The 15,135-nt window shown below is 45.9% G+C and overlaps 1 protein-coding gene and 1 pseudogene across 1 annotated transcript in view; one reads left to right on the top strand and one right to left on the bottom strand.

Annotated features, from left to right (window-relative positions):
- The window catches only part of LOC147459446 (Ribosomal protein S18), an 84,684-nt gene that overhangs the window by 56,800 nt on the left and 12,749 nt on the right, over positions 1-15,135 (top strand). The gene's annotated exons all lie outside the window — the stretch shown is intronic.
- Positions 6,092-8,575, bottom strand: LOC147459447 (uncharacterized; annotated as a pseudogene).

Consider the following 15,135-nt stretch of genomic DNA (forward strand, 5'->3'; position numbering starts at 1 on the left):
GCAAAGTGCTCTGTGTGTGTGTATAAAGTAAAGAATTTCGGGTGAAAGCCAACGCCTACCGCCCTACGGGCCGGTTACAGAAACTGGGGCAGCATAGATGAATGCCGCTTGTGCTCCTCGTCGTAATTCACGCTTTACCTATATATGCGAGATGAGAGGCAAAGAATGCAAGCCCTCCTCAGCACGAATAATAATATGGAGTGAATCTGTTTTGGCATGCAAAGTGAGAGTGAGAGCCTCCCAATCAACGAGAGGGTTCAGTTCAGAAACCATTTCATGCCTAAAATCATATCACATCATGAGAGAGGAGACACAAGAAATTTCCTACGAAAAGAAGCTTGCTGAACGGTAAACATCACATCAAGGCACTCCTTCGTGATGAGAGAGTCCATCCCAGGAGCAAAGCCAGAAACCTCGATAGGAGATTTTTGGCTAACCTCTAGGCGGGCTCTCTCAACAAGAGGGGGACTAATCACATCATGCATACTGCCTGGATCAAACAATATGATAAAACGCTGTCCTTTTACATGACCATGACACTTCATGAGAGATTTATCAATGTGTGTGTCAGAGTCATAAGAAGATGCAGGTTGTGTTGTGACAGAGTTTGTGGTAGTTGTGGGTGTCTTTGGTTCTTTAGGTGGGACTGTCTTAGGACAGGCCTTCTTAATGTGACCCTTGATATGACATTGAAAACATCTACCTTCTTTAGCATAAATCACTTGTTCTTCCGCCATGATGTATCCTCGTATAATTCCTTGAGAAGCTTTTTCATCAGGGGTTAGCTTAGGTTTTGCAGGTGTTTTAGCTTTACCCTTAGATTCATTGTTAGAGTTCTTTTCCGAGGAATTAGAGGAAGAAGGGCTAGAAGAATTTCCATTCTTACCATTCTTACCGTTCTTACCATTCTGTGTGTTCTGAGAATTTTGAGATGTTCCTTGAGAAGACTTGTTCTCCTTAGGCTTTCCCTTGTTGTGCTTCATCTCTTGGGCGAGAGCGATTGCTACCGCCTTGTTGAGATCCGCGGGGTCAAAGACTTCAACATTAAACTTGATGTATTCGTCTAACCCAAAGAGAAAAGTCTCTTTGCGCTCATCATCCGACTTGCATAATTGAGTGCCTAGCTGCAAAACACTGTTAGAAAAAGACATGACTAGCATACCATGTTGCTTGAGATTACGCCAATCCTCTTTCAATCGTGCGAGGTACTGAGGTGGCATAAACCGCGCCTTGAGCTTGTCTTGGAAATCAGCCCAACTATAAGAGGGGCGTGAAATCGTCGGCTGCCTCTAGGTGCGCGGCTAGCTGTGCCTCTTGCCATGCATGGTACCAATTTATGGCATCACCGGCAAGGTACATAGCTGCCGTCAAAACCTTGCTATTTCCTGTTTTCTTAGTTGTCGCAAAATAAGCATTAAATTGATGCAACCAAGAATGAATCACCGTAGCATCCATCTTACCATCATACTTATTGAAAGTAAACTTTTCGGTGACGGGGTTGTTGGAATCCGCATCGTTGCTTGCACCACTAGAGGAACTCCCACGATCTTTGGGTGGTTCGGTCCTCGAGGCTAGCATGTGGGAAAGAAATTCTTGATGGCAAATCTCCCTTTGAGCTTCTCGTTCACCGCGCTCGCGTTCGAAAGCAAGTCGATTTTCTTCTTGTTTTGCGGCAAGAGCAAGGCGCTCACGTTCCTGAGCAAGGCGATTTTCCTCTTGTTTTGCGGCAAGTGTGGCGTTTCTTTCATCGCGCTCGTGGTCCTTGGCTTCTTGTGCTTCTGCTTTGCTTGCGAGTTGTGCCAATGCAATTCGATTCGTTTCTTGTTGTTGTGACATCATGTCCAACATCGACCTGACCATCATCTCCATAGAAGTGAGGACAACTCGTGGCGTAGATGGCCAAGGGGGAGGGTTGGAAAAATCTCTTGGTGGGGAGAATCCTTCGTCGTCTCTCTCATGCTCATCACCTGAATGCGAAGTATCCATGCCGCTTCGGGTGACGACCATGCACTAGGATCTTTGGTTCTTAAGATCACGAGGAACTTGGTTCTTGAGGGTCTTGAGGTTCTTGAGGTTTTCTTTTGCTTGCAAATTGCGGTTGAGAAGGATCTTCTCTTCACCCGAGTTCTACCCTTTTCTGCGGGCGCACCCCTTGGCGGCCTTGCGCTCACACCAAGGTTGCTTTTTCCCACCTCACGTCGATTGGCCGGCCGCTAAGTGCAGGGTCCGCTCTCAATGAGTGAAAAGAGACACAAGGGCAGGCTGGACAAGCCCTTCTTTCTTGGGATTCCTGTCACTCTTCAACAAAACACGATTAGGAATCGCCACGCCCAAGTAAACTTGGGTTCGTGCGATCTCGACAAGCAAAAAAAATTCTTGTGGTTCTTTCCTTGAGTAATGCAGAACACTTCCAAAGCTCTGATACCAATGTAAGGTGCAACGGAATGAATGTTGTATTTTCTCAAGATTAGTGATCTTTATTGCTCATCTGCCAAATTGTGCTAACTTGGGTTTGCTTATATATTAACTCACCCAATTTGCCCTACTGAGTACCCAACGAAAGTTACTTAATAAATAAGTGAAAAATGTCAAAAATAGGGAGAAAAGGGATAAAGTCCTCTGAAAAATCCCCAAACTGACTCTGATGGAATCTGATGGAAATGCTTATGCTTATGCAGTGTGCAACCAGAGGATATGCATCTACACTGAGTGACTGGGCATGCACGGTCTACGAATAGACTCACAAAAGTGCCAGATCACTTCTAATCTAACTTGACTGGACTTGACGGAAACCCTGCTATGGTATAGCTTGTCCACGGACACATAGGGTTGGGATGTGTTACGTGACATGAACAACCACATCTTCTTCATGCAACTCATCATGCTTGTGAGAAATCACATCTGGGTCATGCAAATCATCATGCTTGTCATTGTCAACCAAATCCTCATGCAAATCATTGACATTCAAATCATCATGCTCATCATTATCATTCAATTCATCATGCTTCTCATAATCATGCAAATCCTGTGTATCATGATTTGGAGAAGAAGAGACTGAGAGAGTCTCCTTTCCCGAATCTCTTGCATCTGTGCGTGCATTTGAGAAAAGAGTCGCAACATCTCTTGCATTCTTGCTTTGGTCTCACGATCAAATTCTGCTCGTCTTGCAACTCAACTGCGAAACGTTTCATACCCGAAACGTTTCACCCCGAGACGTGGGCGTTTAGGATCTTGACCTCACTCGTGATCAATAGGATCTCAGTGAAACTTGAGGAAAGAAACTTCTTCTTGCGTGGTCAAGCCCGATTTCGGACTCAGGAGGAATGTGTGGCACAAGTGATTGCCTTGAAAGAGATTGTGCTCAGACGGAAGGTTGTTAAGAAACCGACGTTTGTGGCATATATTGACTTTGAAAAGGCGTACGATACAGTGCCACACGAGGCGCTCTTTTTAAAGATGGAAGCCATAGGGATTGGAGGCCGTTGCTTGAATTTCTTTCGAGCCTTGTACCAATCTTCCAAGGTCAGAGTGCGGGTGGGAGCGAAGTTGAGTGAGGAGGTCCAAATCGCCCGTGGCGTGCGTCAAGGGTGTCCTGCGTCGCCTACTCTCTTTAATATATTCATTAATGACATCTTGGATGAGAGTGCGACTGACCTTGGGGTGGCTATTCCAGGCCTACTCCTGAAGATCCAGGGCCTGCTTTTTGCAGATGATTTAGTTTTATTTGCGGAGTCTAAGGAGGAGTTGCAGGCTAGTTTAGATAGATTGCATAGTTGGGCGGAGAAGTGGGGGATGAAGTTCGGCATAAAGAAATGCCAGGCGACCGTGTTCAATGGGGACCTTGAGGAACTTATTGCCTTCAAGCCTCACATCGGACCTGAGGAGATTCAGGTAGCTTCGGAGTATAGGTACTTGGGCATATTAATAGACAGCGAAGTCTCGATCGATACTATCCTTAAGGATAGGATTGAAAGTGTACGTAAGTCTCTGTATGCCCATAAACATCTTCTGTGCTCTAAGAAAATTCCGATGTGGTCAAGGTTGGCCTTTCTCAAGGCGTGCGTCTTCCCAGTGGCGACTTATGGAGCGGAGATTATGGGTTCACATGACATGAGGAAGTTGAACCCATTAGAGACGCTTATAGCAACTGGAATGAGGTGGGTAGTCGGTAAGGCCGCGAAGTCGAGTTCTGTGGCAGCAGCAACTCTTCACCGGGAGTTAGGGCTCCCCCCCGTACCAGCTTATTGTGCTGGACAGAGGGTACGAGCTTTTACCAAATACGCAGGTCTAAAGACTTGGATTGCAGATTTGGTTAACAATATACCAGAATGGAACCAATTCAAGAAGTGGACTTGGTGTAAAAGGACAAAGTTTTGGGGGGAGAGGTATATCAACGGCGCTTCTGTTGAAACCGCAAGACAGGAGAGTTGGAAGCTTTGGGAACACTCACATCAATGTGTATCCCTTGATCCTTATATCGAGAGGAAGTATGAGGACACGCGTGGATACCTCTTTAGGCAGAGCATTGGGAAGAACCCCGGTGGGATGGAGGAGAAAGTCTTGTTACTAGCAAGAGTGGATGGCTTAATGCTTAAGGATAAGATTGAACGGGCACAGTCGAGGACTTGCCCGTTGTGCGGAATGGAAGAAGGTTCAAGGTCACTTACGCACCTGTTGATACAGTGCCCTGAACTGGACAATCTCAGAAGCTCAATACGACCCTGTTTGGAACATGCTAGACGGCTGTTAAACAATCCTAGCGGTGAAGATACCGAAGTGTTACTCCTGGGAGGGGAGATTAGCGGAAAGCGATTGCCAGGTTGGGTTGTCCCTCGTGGGGCCCATAATGGTCGTCGTGGACCGCAGCTGAGGAGTGCCTATGCGGATAACGTTGCAGCATTCCTCTGCGGGGCCGTACCGCGATACTACAATGCTCTGGCCCATGAGGGTGTTTGAAGCTCGTAGGGCTTGTAGTTATTGCGTACGGTGCGGTCTCGCCTAACATGGTCCTGGGGCTTTCCGAGCGGGCCTTGGTGACCATGGTTGGCCGGATCGGGATGCCTCCTTTGAGCCGACGCCCACTTTGGGTATGGTAGTCCTACCGGACATCCGCTGGACGGGGGCCTTTTTCTACCAGGCGAAAATCCTGGAGTACCTGGGCAAGATTCAGCACGGTTTGTGAGTTACAAGGGTATGTCCCTCTCTCTCAGCCTTGGTCCTTAAATGCATCACTGAATTCGTTTGGTGATTTCCCGACGTTACCCTCGGGTGGCGTGACTAACAAGGGAACATGGACTGACTAACATGGCATGAAAAGACTTTTTACTCCCTCGAGGGGGAAACCTGCGTCCATTCCCCGTTGACATGCCATGATACGGCATGGAGGCGCTTTTCCCCTTGTCGGCAAGTCCGCAAGGTAATTTGTCTTTGACTCGTTTGCGTGCACGCGAAGCAAAGGCAGTTCCTTGCTGGCTTGCCGGCTCTAGCCCAAAAAAGTAAAAAGTAAAAACGCGGGCGTTTCACCCAAGAGAGAGGCCTCAAGTGAAACGTTTGACCGAAACGCCGATTTTATGTATATATAAAATTATATACATACATAATAGGTGTGCAAGAGAGAGAGATATGATAATGCAAACAATATCAATGACAATTGACATCTACTCTAGTTTCTAAGATATCATTGATCAGACAGTTACATTCTAAGCAAAATTCAAAGCGGAAGCTGCAGAACATTCAACAAACTGAAAATGAACAAAATTTAGAGTGACAAGAGACTACATCTACTTGCACACTTAAGTTTCATCGAACATTACAAGTAGAAGTTAGAACTTAACAAAACAATGGACTGAATAGCGAACGCATAGAATGACGAGAACATATGTCGAATCTGCATGTAAATAAGATGAAACTCGACAAACTACATTGCTCAACTTACAAGACAATAAAGAGTAAAGCCTGGAGTGATCGAGTCAAAGGCTAAAGCCCATATGGCATACACAAAAAAAGATGTCCATGACAAAATGATAAAATATCATAACAAAATACGCAAAGCGGAGCGCTCGTGAGTCGCTACTCTAGACTCAAAAAGAGACTACTGAGATCCATCTGACTGACTCCCCTCATCACTCTCACTCTGAAGGAGTCGGAGTAAGTCGCCTGGTAGTAGAAGTAAGCTCTGCAACACTGCGTCTGGGTCTGGACCTCCGTGCTCCGGTAGCTCTCTTAGGCAGAGCACTAGTAGTAGCAATCGTGGTCTCCCCGCGTAGGCGACGTGTAGTCGAACGAGTTTGTCGTGAGAACCTCATCATGTCCTCACGGATGAAATCATACACCATCCTCAGGTGTATGTGGCTGAAGATGCGAGCTATTAGCTGCCTCAACTATAATCTGTCGATGATCCACTTGCTTTGGTAGCCAACTGACAGGACCTACGCTATCCAATCCACCCGCCTTCTCCAATACTCGGAGATTGGCATTAACAAATGCCAACCTATCAGCTGGGGAGTATTGAGCCTACGGAAAAGTTAAAACACAACAAGTTAGGAAAAATGCGTAGACTTGTGAACCATAGAGTGTATGACCAAAGCTAAATTCTAATGGCGAAGCTCACCTATTTCGATCTTTTGTGTGTATGTCTCCCATTATGCTCCATAGCCTCTCCGCTCCGGATGAGCTCACCTCTTGGGAGAGGACCCGCAAAGCCAAAGACTGCAACATGGGTGTAAGACCCCCATATTTTTCCCACCATGAAACTGGAAGTGCTTGATTTTCAACATCTTTGGCAATTGCAAGAGAAAAATTTCCCCTGCCACCTATATGTCCCACAAGAATCAAGAGACAAATTTCAAGACTTTAAATGTGCTCTTTATGATTGTGCTTTGAAGCCTACAGAGATCTTTACCTCTAAACTCCAAAAGATCCAGGCTTCTAGTCGATTCTTCGCATGGCCATTGTTTCGATAGATTCTCTCCACATATTCATTCCATCCAGTCAAGAGCACACGATCGGATCTTTGAGCCTCACATCTCCAAGCAGGATGCAATATGTGGGCTACACAATGAATTGGACGGCGAAACCAATTCCATCTTACATAAAATATGTCGAGCATGATGCTCACCCTACATGTCACAAATTCACATGTGAACAACGATATGTATAATGTCATAAGACTCAAGAGTTAAGACTTGACGAAAAAGCGTTTCAAAAACCTCTCTCTAAAATGTATTGTTGCAAATCACCCCATCAAGGACTGCCACAGCAGCAGGAGTGGTAGAATCTGGCCAATTTAACCACCTTTCATCTACCACCATTCGGCGCAGTTATCTTTGCATTTTACCAAGCTGTACATAAAGCAATGAATATTTGCACTTCACATAACTTGTAAAAATGGAGATTCAAAGACTAGAAAACCTTTGAGAAACTCACCGGCACAAGACAAGAAAGATGTAGCAAAATCGGGTCTTTGCTGGCTTCTTGAGAGCCCATTTGCAATGTGCAGTGAACAACCCTAGGGCAAATGATTTTCTATGAATGAAGCTGATAAGTTGTAGAGCTTTATCAACTAGTGAAGTCACCCATGGTAGTGCACAAATATCTTCCATCATAAGATCAAGGGAGTGTGTTGCACACGGACTCCATACTATGTGGGGGTATTTTGCTTCGATCATTTCGCCCATAAGCTTGCAATTGCTTGCATTGTCTGTTACCACTTGCACTACATGTTGTGGACCGACCTCCTCGATAGCATCTCAAATGTGTCCAAAAATAAGCTCTCCTGCACATTTTGCATTTGAATCTTGTAAGAAGCACTTCTTATGAATCATGATGCATCATGCTCGCAGCTCTATGCTTTGATTATCAAGTGACTCAAAAATCAAAATAAGAAACATACCAGTAATGCTTATGCCAGCTCCTGACACATCAATGGCTCTCAAAAATGTTGTGCCAGTACAACAAGACACGAGAATATTGAGCAAGTGACGCTTTCGCACATCTTTCCAGCCATCTGATATGATAGTGCATCCATATACTGCCCAAGACTCTCTATGGCCCTGCAATTGCTCATGTACCATGTCTACTTGACGTGTCAGTCTACTAGTACGAAGAGCCTCAGATCCGGCTGGAGTGATGGGCGCCCCCGCAGCTGCAGCGGTTGCATTCACAAATCTTTTGTAGGCCCCTGTGCGTGCAGCATGGAATGCAATGTTGCATTGGTAGAAAAAACGCTCCTCGGCAATCTCCGCCGCCTTCTTCAAGCTAGGAGCCCAAACATCATGCAATGTAGAAGAGCGTGCCGATGTGCGAGCCCTCTTCCTGCCAGTACCTACTCCAAGTTGCCCCACTTCGTGCTGGGAAGGAGTTGCCTGTGTGGTGCTAATAGGAGCAGCATGGCTCCTGTTCACATCTTGAGTGCTAGCACATGTAGCATCTCCTGCATTGCTATCCTCCACACTAGCAAAAACATTTGGAGCACGACGGATAGAAGGGATATTTGAAGTCGAGGCTCTTGGAGTACTAGAAGCAGCAGCCGCCATAGGCAAGGGATGGTGAGAAGCAACCAATTTAGCCCTTTCATCTTGGACTTTCTGTAAGAGGGCCTCTTCACCTATTGAGGCTTCAAGATTGGGCATGACACTACTTATGTCGTTTGCCCGCTCACCCCCAAAAGCAAGCCATAACTCTTCAGAGACACATTTGCATGCATCTCTCCCTTTGCTTCCGATCCAAGCATAATGGGCTTTCAAGCGGGTAACACCACCTGTAAGTACATCCCCACAAAGTTTACATATAACCCTGCGAGAGCTAGATTTATGGTATTTGGATATAAAAACTGTAGACTCCCATGGATCCCGCTCAATTACTGGCTGTCTGCCCTGTGAAGATCCTCCTCTCACCATGATTCCAAGCCCTGCAATACACACACAAAAAATTCAGCCATTAAACTTTTTGACTCTTGAGCCATTCACACTTGCGTAGCACTAATGCACACAATTTCACAAAGCATGCTGCTCAGTGCTGCCTGCATGTGCATTGTGTACACACGTGTGGCACATGTCAATGATGTCATGACTCATGAGTCATGACTCTTGATGAGGTCATTCGAGAGTCGACGACTCGACGTTGGTGCCATTGTCTTGATCAAATTGCACGCGTACAGTGCACACACAATTTACAAATCCCTTGCAAATTGCACTTGTGACAGAAATTCCACTTCTCTCTCTCTCTCTCTCTCTCTCTCTCTCTCACACACACACACACACACACACACACACACATTGTATACACACACAATTTGCAAATTGCACTTGTAAGTTGCGACGAAAATTGCACTTCTCGACTCTCTCTCTCTCTCTCAAGATTCAGCACATGTGACAGTAGACATTTCAATGTCTACTGTCACATGTGCTGAATCTTGAGAGAGAGAGAGAGAGAGAGAGAGAGAGAGAGAGAGAGAGAGAGAGAGAGAGAGAGAGAGAGAGAGTGTTACCAATTCGCTGAAGCTTGAGAGAGAGTCGGGTCTGTTACTTGCAGACTGTGAGTCCTCAGTCGAGTAGCGCGTGTGAGTTCGCAGAGAGAAGTGGGCATATTAATTTGAGTCTAAGTTAAACGTTAGCAGCCGAAACGGCCTTCTGAAAAGTTCCCAAAGCTTGAAAACGCTGTTCGCCTAAAAACCCCCAAATTTTTTTAAAACGTTTCACCTGGGGCGTTTCACCCTGCAGGTGAAACGTTTCGCCCGTTTCAGGCGTTTCAAGGGTGAAACGCGTTTCGGGGTTACGCTGGTCTTGCTTTGTTCTCGTGATCAAATTTGGCTTGACTTTCTTTTTCTTCCAAGTCGTACTTACGTTCTATGGCTGCCACTTCTTCTTCGTAGTCACGATCTATGGCTGCCATTTCTTCTTCGTAGGCCTTTCTGTTTGCTTCTCTTTCTTGGTCCAACTCCTCCATAGGAGTTAGCACAATCCTTGAAGTAGATGGGGAAGGGGGAGGGTCGGAAAACCTCCTTGTGGGGAAAATTCTTCTTCGTCTCTCATATGCTCATCCCCTCCAAGCGAAGTATCCATTCCGCTTCGAGTGATGACCATCCACTGAAGTCTTGGGTTCTTGTGGGATCTTGTGGTCTTGGGTTCTTGGGGTTCTTGAGTTCTTGGGTTCTTGAGGGTCTTGAGGTTCTTGAGGGTCTTCTTTCGCTTGCAATCTGTGTTTGAGAAGGATCTTCTCTTCACTCGAGTTCTACTCCTTTGTGCGGGTGTACCCCTTGGCGGCCTTGCGCTCACGCCCAAGGTTGCTTTTTCGCACCTCACGTCGATTGGCCGGCCGCTAAGTGCACGGTCCGCTCTCAATGAGTGAAAGAGGCACAAGGGGAGGTTGGACAAGCCCTTCTTTCTTGGGATTCCTGTCACTCTTCAAAAGCACGATTAGGAATTGACACGCCCAAGCGAACTTGGGTTCGTGCGACCTCAACAAGCAAAAAAATTCTTGTGATTCTTGTGGTTCTTTCCTTGAGTGATACAGAACACTGCCAAAGCTCTGATACCAATGTTAGTTGCAGCGGAATGAATGTTTGCGCTTTGCTCAAGATGAGTGCTCCGAACTGTGCTCAAGGTTCCTTTTGTTCTTATGGAAGGTAGAGCCTTCCGTTCTTAATGAGAGAATCACAAACAAAGTGAATGGACACTATGTGTGCAAGTGTATGAGACTGAGAGATAGAGAGAGAAGAGAGATACGACACAAGAGACGTAAAACCCTCCTCCGAAGGCCCCACTCTCGTCGGCGAGAGTGGTCTACTTATGATTGCACAAACTGGTACAAACTGAATGCATGTGACTGATGCAAGTCTAAGCTATGTCGACGATGATGGAGTCGACCTAAGGGTTGAAATTTGCAATCTTTCTATTGCTGTCTAAAAACTCTATGGGCTGAAATTTGCGACTAGTCCAAAAACGCTGATTTGGGGGGCTGTTTCTGTGGGTCGTTGTCGTTGAAATTCTGCAGGTTTAGGGCTGAAAACTGAGGTTGCTTAAGGCTGAAAATTGAGGTCTTTCCGGGCTGAATCTGCTACTTCTTTAGGGCTTGCAGGTCTTCTGATGATGAAAAACGCTGCCTTGCTGAATCTGAAAATGCTGAATCTGGGACCAAAAACACTAGAGGTTGAAGTTGGACCAAAAACGCTAGGTTGATGTTTCTGTTGGCGAGGATGCTGATGCAAAAACGCTATATGCCGTGACCTTTCGGCGAGGACCTGCTGATGCAAAAACGCAATGCTGAGGATGGTTGGCGATGGTTCTTGTTGGAAACGCTAGGCAATTGGGGGATCTGCTGCTTGGAGGGAACCACCAAGGCTTGGTCTTGCTGAGAAGTGGCCTGCTGAGCTTGGCTCCTGTTGCCTCTTCTGCCAAATAGTGCTAGCTTCGGTTTGCTTATATATTTTCTTACCCAAATTGCCCTACCTACTTTTGTTGGAAAGTCACTTAAACTAATAAGTGAAAAATACCAAAAATAGGCTAAATGCACTGGAAAATTCCCATGATGGAATCTGATGGATTCTGATGGGAATACTGATGATCATGCTGTGTGCAACCAGAGGATATGCATCTACACTAAGTGACTAAGCATGCACGGTCTACAAATAGACTCACAAAAGTGCCATATCACTCCTATTCTAGACTGACTGGACTGACTGAACCCTGATCATGTTGTAGCTTGTCCATGGACACATAGGGTTGGATGTGTTACGTGACAATAGATGACTTTCTCGACGCATACGAACACTTTGCAAAACCTGGTGAGAATCTGCAGCACGCTGAATTCTCCGATTTAGCCTTGAAAATGCACTAAATCACCTGTATAGCGGTACCTTCGCGTCCCCGGACCTCCTGGGAGTATTAGGGACCGTTTAGGGCCGAAACCCTAAACCTGCAAAAGTACACAGCAGACTGTATTTCCCTGTTTTGGGCTCATTTTCGCGAGCCGGTTGCATCCGTAGCAAGTCCTCGAGCTCCCGCACCCGTAGGGCTACTTTCCCTTTGAATCGAGATTTCTAATGTGAAACCTCTCCGAATTCACTTGTACCTGCAGGGGATTAGCAACTAGCTAATCCAATACCTGTGCAAGAGGCTCTTTCCTTGGCAATCGTGCATGAACCCACACAACTGTACATAGGTAAAATGAAAAGACCTCTTGTGGAGCATCACATAACGGCACAGAGGGGAAAGAGTGTGTTAGGTGTAGCGGAACTGAATGTTGAACTTTGCTAAAGATGAGTGCTCCGAACTGTGCTCAAGGATTCCTTTTACTTACGGAAGGGAGAGCCTTCCGCTCCTTTAGTGAGAGGGTGCAAATGATCACAAACAAAGTGGGTAAACCTTGTGCATGAAAGTACTGAGACTGAGAGATAAAGAGAGAAGAATACGACACCAGACAAGTTGTCAAACCCTCCTCCAAGGGCCCCTCTCTTGATGGCGAGAGAAGTCTATGCTATTGATTGCACAAATATGATACAAGATGCTGATGCAAGTTCTTGACGCTATGATGTAATGCGGTTCTAAGTCGGAGACTACGGCGATGACGATGCGAGACTAGGGCTGAAAATTGAATTCTTTGCGAATGAAGCTAACTCCTTAACAAAAAGAGCAAACTGATTGTACCGTAAGTTCGGTAGGAAAGGACTAGGTGATGGGTATTCCTGATGCGTCACAAGGTGGGTGACGGGTGCATGGGAAAGGGGATATCCATAGTCGAGAGGAAATTCCGAACTGTGTTAGAATTGTGCACAAGGAAAAGCAAGCACTTGAATGAAGATGGGTTCAGAGGAAACTTTGAGCAAAAACGGATGCTTTCTGAGAAAGCGGGTTGCTTTTTGGAAAAGCAGATGCTTTCCCACGAGGAAGTCTATGTCTGCATTGCAACTGTGCATGTGATTGCATCTAGGGACGCCTGGGAAGTGCTGTGAAAGCATTGTTTTTAACGTATAAGGTTTTATTGAGTTTTTGGGTAGACTCAGACCATTTTTAAAGGTGACCGGCCGCCCACTTATTACATTGTAGCCTATGATTAAATAAAGCAGTAAAAACCAGCCAGCGATTTCTCTCTCTCTTTTTGGTAGAAGAGTTAAAAAGAAAGAAAAAAAGAAAAAAAGAAGAAAAAAAAAAACGGCCGCGATCTCTATGCGAGCAGCCAATGCTCTGCTATTTTTGCGGTTGCCAGGGAGCTATAAAAGCATTACACGCCCTCTCCCATAGGGAAGACCAGGTTTTGCAAGAAGAAGATGCTGCTACAGATTTCAGCCGCAAAAAAAGACGTTTCTGGTGATGCTCATGGCTGTCCCAAGTGTACCAGATGTCAGGACCCAATGCACGAGTTCCCTCGCGAAGAAGTGCCTACGGAGCGTGTTTCCATCGCGACAAGCTGCTGTTTTTCTCTGTTTTCAGCCCATAAACGTCGTAGACGGGGCTGATTTACGAGAAGGAACTCGAGAACACACCTCTTTTGTGTGTAGGATTGAAAGAGAGGATTTTCTATGTAGAGATTTCTTCCGGGGAATTGCTTTTCCAAAAACCGAGTTGCATTTCGAGCGTCGAGACTTTGAAGGTAACGATTTTCATGTTATGATCTCTAAGTATTTGTTTGCAGGTGTACTTCCTCTGAGTGAGGGAGTAGGAGCAGAGGAAGGCATGAGTCTCTAAAGGAGAAAGCGCTCTGAGGAACTAGAGCTTGATCAGCCCAAGGGTTTCGTACCCAAGTTTGGGAAGTAGATCCACGGATCGGAGAGAGGTAGCCTCTCGAGTTGTGGTCCGAAAGTAGAGATTTCCAAGTAAGGACTTCACGCCCGGGAAAGTAGAGTTGTTCTGTGGGAAGAAGACTCTGGAAACAGAGTCGGAAAAGAGTTGCAGGGATTCCATGCCCTGAGTTTGGAAGGTGAAATCCAGAGGGAAAAACCTTGATTCTCGAGGATTTGGAATAAGGAACTAAAGTTCCTTGGAATAGGGTTTTGCCCTAGGAATAGGAAGCCGAGGTGTCACAAAGTGATGACGTGTCTGTCCGAGAGCATGCGGGAAACCCTAACCCTGACTGCTGCTCTAAACCCTAATTCTAGAAACCCTAACCCTAAAACCTGCAAACCCTAAAATCTGCCAGAAACCCTAAAAACAGCAGAAACCCTAACCATAGAAGGACAACAAACTGAAATCCCGGAAAAAGCGTTGACATGATGACGTGGCACCGTACGGAATCTTCCGGAAATTGCGGAGCTGCTTTTCGGTTGAATTTCCGTGGCCAGCTTTTGAATCTACGCAAATTATGAGAAAGAGAGAGAGGAAGTGTCACAAGAGGGACACCACGTGCCAATAGAAAAGAACAGACTAAAACATACTTTTAGCACTTCAATAAATACTGAACTGAGAGAGACAGACGACACGCGACACGGAGTGGCGGAATTCCACCCCAGAGAGTATTGGCCCCAAACCTTGGTGCCTCTTTCGGTATTTCTTTATATTGCATCAACACAGTACAAGCTGGTACTCCAGACTCTGCACCTTCTCCAGGAAGCATGCCAGAGAATGAGCCCTAGCCTCATATTTAAAGGCCCTTGGCCTGAAAAGCAGTTACAGTAAAAAGCCTTTAAAACTCAAAAGCTTATGGTCCAAAAGCAAAGCCAAAAAGCTGCCAGCGTAAATCACGGAAATCCATACAGCCTGCCACGTCATCAGCCAGCGCAAAACATGAAAATCTCCTTGCTGCCCTTAGGGTTAGGGTTAGGGTTTTTGTAGTTTTAGGGTTTTTGACAACAGAATTAGGGTTTGCAAGTTTAAGGGTTAGGGTTTCCAGAATTAGGGTTTGCAGGTTTTAGGGTTAGGGTTTCTAGAATTAGGGTTTTAGCAGTTCGGGTTTTTGGTAGAAATTAGGGTTAGGGTTTTGCTCTCGGGCAGCCACGTTATCACTTTGTGACAGTTTAGGCCCATCGGTCACATCTCTAAGTTGGCTCCATTCTTTAGGCTTTGACACGTCAGCAGTTTGTTACATCTCCCCTTCTTGAAAGCTTCTCCTTTCGGCTGTTTTGATCAAGGAGTTAGCTTCTCCTTTCGTCCAGATTGGAACTTTTGATATTTCGGCGTAGTAAAATTAGCCATCACACCCAGA

The sequence above is a fragment of the Adiantum capillus-veneris genome, chromosome 4 (genome assembly GCF_014529385.1).
Source record: "Adiantum capillus-veneris isolate H3 chromosome 4, ASM1452938v2, whole genome shotgun sequence".
NCBI classification, from domain to species: Eukaryota; Viridiplantae; Streptophyta; class Polypodiopsida; order Polypodiales; family Pteridaceae; genus Adiantum; species Adiantum capillus-veneris.